We start from the raw sequence: 6,000 nt of genomic DNA, 5'->3' as shown, positions 1-6,000 counted from the left end.
TAGCGGTGATACCAGCCTGTCTTTATAGCGGTGATACCAGCCCGTCTTTATAGCGGTGGTGATACCAGCCTGTCTTTATAGCGGTGATACCAGCCTGTCTTTATAGCGGCGGTGATACCAGCCTGTCTTTATAGCGGTGATACCAGCCTGTCTTTATAGCGGTGATACCAGCCTGTCTTTATAGCGGCGGTGATACCAGCCTGTCTTTATAGCGGTGATACCAGCCTGTCTTTATAGCGGTGGTGATACCAGCCTGTCTTTATAGCGGCGGTGATACCAGCCTGTCTTTATAGCGGCGGTGATACCAGCCTGTCTTTATAGCGGCGGTGATACCAGCCTGTCTTTATAGCGGCGGTGATACCAGCCTGTCTTTATAGCGGCGGTGATACCAGCCTGTCTTTATAGCGGCGGTGATACCAGCCTGTCTTTATAGCGGCGGTGATACCAGCCTGTCTTTATAGCGGTGGTGATACCAGCCCGTCTTTATAGCGGTGGTGATACCAGCCCGTCTTTATAGCGGCGATACCAGCCCGTCTTTATAGCGGCGGTGATACCAGCCTGTCTTTATAGCGGTGATACCAGCCTGTCTTTATAGCGGTGATACCAGCCTGTCTTTATAGCGGTGATACCAGCCTGTCTTTATAGCGGTGATACCAGCCTGTCTTTATAGCGGTGATACCAGCCTGTCTTTATAGCGGCGGTGATACCAGCCTGTCTTTATAGCGGTGATACCAGCCTGTCTTTATAGTGGTGATACCAGCCTGTCTTTATAGCGGTGATACCAGCCCGTCTTTATAGCGGTGATACCAGCCTGTCTTTATAGCGGTGATACCAGCCTGTCTTTATAGCGGTGATACCAGCCTGTCTTTATAGCGGCGGTGATACCAGCCTGTCTTTATAGCGGCGGTGATACCAGCCTGTCTTTATAGCGGCGGTGATACCAGCCTGTCTTTATAGTGGTGATACCAGCCTGTCTTTATAGCGGTGATACCAGCCCGTCTTTATAGCGGTGATACCAGCCTGTCTTTATAGCGGCGGTGATACCAGCCTGTCTTTATAGCGGCGGTGATACCAGCCTGTCTTTATAGCGGTGATACCAGCCTGTCTTTATAGTGGTGATACCAGCCTGTCTTTATAGCGGCGGTGATACCAGCCTGTCTTTATAGCGGCGGTGATACCAGCCTGTCTTTATAGCGGCGGTGATACCAGCCTGTCTTTATAGCGGCGGTGATACCAGCCTGTCTTTATAGTGGTGATACCAGCCTGTCTTTATAGTGGTGATACCAGCCCGTCTTTATAGCGGTGATACCAGCCCGTCTTTATAGTGGTGATACCAGCCTGTCTTTATAGTGGTGATACCAGCCCGTCTTTATAGTGGTGATACCAGCCTGTCTTTATAGCGGTGATACCAGCCTGTCTTTATAGCGGCGGTGATACCAGCCCGTCTTTATAGCGGCGGTGATACCAGCCTGTCTTTATAGCGGTGATACCAGCCTGTCTTTATAGCGGCGGTGATACCAGCCTGTCTTTATAGCGGTGGTGATACCAGCCTGTCTTTATAGGGGTGATACCAGCATGTCTTTATAGCGGTGATACCAGCCTGTCTTTATAGCGGTGATACCAGCCCGTCTTTATAGCGGTGATACCAGCCCGTCTTTATAGCGGCGGTGATACCAGCCTGTCTTTATAGTGGTGATACCAGCCCGTCTTTATAGCGGTGATACCAGCCTGTCTTTATAGCGGTGATACCAGCCTGTCTTTATAGCGGTGATACCAGCCTGTCTTTATAGCGGCGGTGATACCAGCCTGTCTTTATAGCGGTGGTACCAGCCTGTCTTTATAGCGGTGATACCAGCCTGTCTTTATAGGGGTGATACCAGCCTGTCTTTATAGTGGTGATACCAGCCTGTCTTTATAGCGGTGATACCAGCCTGTCTTTATAGCGGCGGTGATACCAGCCTGTCTTTATAGCGGCGGTGATACCAGCCTGTCTTTATAGCGGCGGTGATACCAGCCTGTCTTTATAGCGGTGATACCAGCCCGTCTTTATAGCGGTGATACCGGCCTGTCTTTATAGCGGTGATACCAGCCTGTCTTTATAGTGGTGATACCAGCCTGTCTTTATAGCGGTGATACCAGCCTGTCTTTATAGGGGTGATACCAGCCTGTCTTTATAGTGGTGGTACCAGCCTGTCTTTATAGCGGTGATACCAGCCTGTCTTTATAGCGGTGATACCAGCCTGTCTTTATAGCGGTGATACCAGCCCGTCTTTATAGCGGTGATACCAGCCCGTCTTTATAGCGGTGATACCAGCCTGTCTTTATAGCGGCGGTGATACCAGCCCGTCTTTATAGTGGTGATACCAGCCTGTCTTTATAGTGGTGATACCAGCCTGTCTTTATAGCGGTGATACCAGCCCGTCTTTATAGCGGTGGTGATACCAGCCCGTCTTTATAGCGGTGATACCAGCCTGTCTTTATAGCGGCGGTGATACCAGCCCGTCTTTATAGCGGTGATACCAGCCTGTCTTTATAGCGGTGATACCAGCCTGTCTTTATAGTGGTGATACCAGCCTGTCTTTATAGTGGTGATACCAGCCTGTCTTTATAGCGGTGATACCAGCCTGTCTTTATAGCGGTGATACCAGCCTGTCTTTATAGCGGTGATACCAGCCTGTCTTTATAGCGGTGATACCAGCCTGTCTTAATAGCGGTGATACCAGCCTGTCTTTATAGCGGTGATACCAGCCTGTCTTTATAGCGGTGATACCAGCCTGTCTTTATAGCGGTGATACCAGCCTGTCTTTATAGCGGTGATACCAGCCTGTCTTTATAGCGGTGATACCAGCCTGTCTTTATAGCGGCGGTGATACCAGCCTGTCTTTATAGCGGCGGTGATACCAGCCTGTCTTTATAGCGGCGGTGATACCAGCCTGTCTTTATAGCGGCGGTGATACCAGCCTGTCTTTATAGCGGCGGTGATACCAGCCTGTCTTTATAGCGGCGGTGATACCAGCCTGTCTTTATAGCGGCGGTGATACCAGCCTGTCTTTATAGCGGCGGTGATACCAGCCTGTCTTTATAGCGGCGGTGATACCAGCCTGTCTTTACAGCGGTGATACCAGCCTGTCTTTATAGCGGTGATACCAGCCTGTCTTTATAGCGGTGATACCAGCCTGTCTTTATAGCGGTGATACCAGCCTGTCTTTATAGCGGTGATACCAGCCTGTCTTTATAGGGGCGGTGATACCAGCCTGTCTTTATAGGGGCGGTGATACCAGCCTGTCTTTATAGGGGCGGTGATACCAGCCTGTCTTTATAGGGGCGGTGATACCAGCCTGTCTTTATAGCGGCGGTGATACCAGCCCGTCTTTATAGCGGTGATACCAGCCCGTCTTTATAGCGGTGATACCAGCCCGTCTTTATAGCGGTGATACCAGCCCGTCTTTATAGCGGCGGTGATACCAGCCTGTCTTTATAGCGGCGGTGATACCAGCCTGTCTTTATAGCGGCGGTGATACCAGCCTGTCTTTATAGCGGTGATACCAGCCTGTCTTTATAGCGGTGATACCAGCCCGTCTTTATAGCGGTGATACCAGCCTGTCTTTATAGCGGTGATACCAGCCTGTCTTTATAGCGGTGATACCAGCCTGTCTTTATAGCGGCGGTGATACCAGCCTGTCTTTATAGCGGCGGTGATACCAGCCTGTCTTTATAGCGGCGGTGATACCAGCCTGTCTTTATAGCGGTGATACCAGCCCGTCTTTATAGCGGTGATACCAGCCTGTCTTTATAGCGGTGATACCAGCCCGTCTTTATAGCGGTGATACCAGCCTGTCTTTATAGCGGTGATACCAGCCTGTCTTTATAGCGGTGATACCAGCCTGTCTTTATAGCGGTGATACCAGCCTGTCTTTATAGCGGTGATACCAGCCTGTCTTTATAGTGGTGATACCAGCCTGTCTTTATAGCGGTGATACCAGCCTGTCTTTATAGCGGTGATACCAGCCTGTCTTTATAGCGGCGGTGATACCAGCCTGTCTTTATAGCGGCGGTGATACCAGCCTGTCTTTATAGCGGCGGTGATACCAGCCTGTCTTTATAGCGGCGGTGATACCAGCCTGTCTTTATAGCGGTGATACCAGCCTGTCTTTATAGCGGTGATACCAGCCTGTCTTTATAGCGGTGATACCAGCCTGTCTTTATAGCGGTGATACCAGCCTGTCTTTATAGCGGTGATACCAGCCTGTCTTTATAGCGGTGATACCAGCCTGTCTTTATAGTGGTGATACCAGCCTGTCTTTATAGCGGTGATACCAGCCTGTCTTTATAGCGGTGATACCGGCCTGTCTTTATAGCGGTGATACCGGCCTGTCTTTATAGCGGTGATACCGGCCCGTCTTTATAGCGGCGGTGATACCAGCCTGTCTTTATAGTGGTGATACCAGCCTGTCTTTATAGCGGTGATACCAGCCTGTCTTTATAGTGGTGATACCAGCCTGTCTTTATAGGGGTGATACCAGCCTGTCTTTATAGGGGTGATACCAGCCTGTCTTTATAGCGGTGATACCAGCCTGTCTTTATAGCGGTGATACCAGCCTGTCTTTATAGCGGTGATACCAGCCTGTCTTTATAGCGGTGATACCAGCCTGTCTTTATAGCGGCGGTGATACCAGCCTGTCTTTATAGCGGCGGTGATACCAGCCTGTCTTTATAGCGGTGATACCAGCCTGTCTTTATAGCGGTGATACCAGCCTGTCTTTATAGCGGCGGTGATACCAGCCCGTCTTTATAGCGGTGATACCAGCCCGTCTTTATAGCGGTGATACCAGCCCGTCTTTATAGCGGTGATACCAGCCTGTCTTTATAGCGGTGATACCAGCCTGTCTTTATAGCGGTGATACCAGCCCGTCTTTATAGCGGTGATACCAGCCCGTCTTTATAGCGGTGATACCAGCCTGTCTTTATAGTGGTGATACCAGCCTGTCTTTATAGCGGTGATACCAGCCCGTCTTTATAGCGGTGATACCAGCCTGTCTTTATAGTGGTGATACCAGCCCGTCTTTATAGCGGTGATACCAGCCTGTCTTTATAGTGGTGATACCAGCCTGCCTTTATAGTGGTGATACCAGCCTGTCTTTATAGTGGTGATACCAGCCTGTCTTTATAGCGGCGGTGATACCAGCCTGTCTTTATAGCGGTGATACCAGCCTGTCTTTATAGCGGTGGTGATACCAGCCTGTCTTTATAGCGGTGGTGATACCAGCCTGTCTTTATAGTGGTGATACCAGCCTGTCTTTATAGTGGTGATACCAGCCTGTCTTTATAGTGGTGATACCAGCCTGCCTTTATAGTGTTGATACCAGCCTGTCTTTATAGCGGTGATACCAGCCTGTCTTTATAGCGGTGATACCAGCCTGTCTTTATAGCGGTGATACCAGCCTGTCTTTATAGCGGTGATACCAGCCTGTCTTTATAGCGGTGATACCAGCCTGTCTTTATAGCGGCGGTGATACCAGCCTGTCTTTATAGTGGTGATACCAGCCTGTCTTTATAGTGGTGATACCAGCCTGTCTTTATAGCGGTGATACCAGCCTGTCTTTATAGCGGTGATACCAGCCTGTCTTTATAGCGGTGATACCAGCCTGTCTTTATAGCGGTGATACCAGCCCGTCTTTATAGCGGTGATACCAGCCCGTCTTTATAGCGGTGATACCAGCCTGTCTTTATAGCGGTGATACCAGCCTGTCTTTATAGCGGTGATACCAGCCTGTCTTTATAGCGGTGATACCAGCCCGTCTTTATAGCGGTGATACCAGCCTGTCTTTATAGCGGTGATACCAGCCTGTCTTTATAGCGGTGATACCAGCCTGTCTTTATAGCGGTGGTGATACCAGCCTGTCTTTATAGCGGTGGTGATACCAGCCTGTCTTTATAGCGGTGATACCAGCCTGTCTTTATAGCGGTGATACCAGCCTGTCTTTATAGCGGTGATACCAG

General features: G+C 49.9%; 1 protein-coding gene across 1 annotated transcript in view; it reads left to right on the top strand.

The window, feature by feature from the left end:
- LOC129845319 (sister chromatid cohesion protein PDS5 homolog A) overlaps window positions 1-6,000 on the top strand; it is a 128,384-nt gene that overhangs the window by 26,946 nt on the left and 95,438 nt on the right. The gene's annotated exons all lie outside the window — the stretch shown is intronic.

This window comes from Salvelinus fontinalis, unplaced genomic scaffold (assembly GCF_029448725.1).
Source record: "Salvelinus fontinalis isolate EN_2023a unplaced genomic scaffold, ASM2944872v1 scaffold_0276, whole genome shotgun sequence".
NCBI classification, from domain to species: Eukaryota; Metazoa; Chordata; class Actinopteri; order Salmoniformes; family Salmonidae; genus Salvelinus; species Salvelinus fontinalis.
The sequence above is the reverse complement of the archived record's forward strand: the minus strand, read 5'-3'. Positions and strand labels throughout refer to the sequence as shown.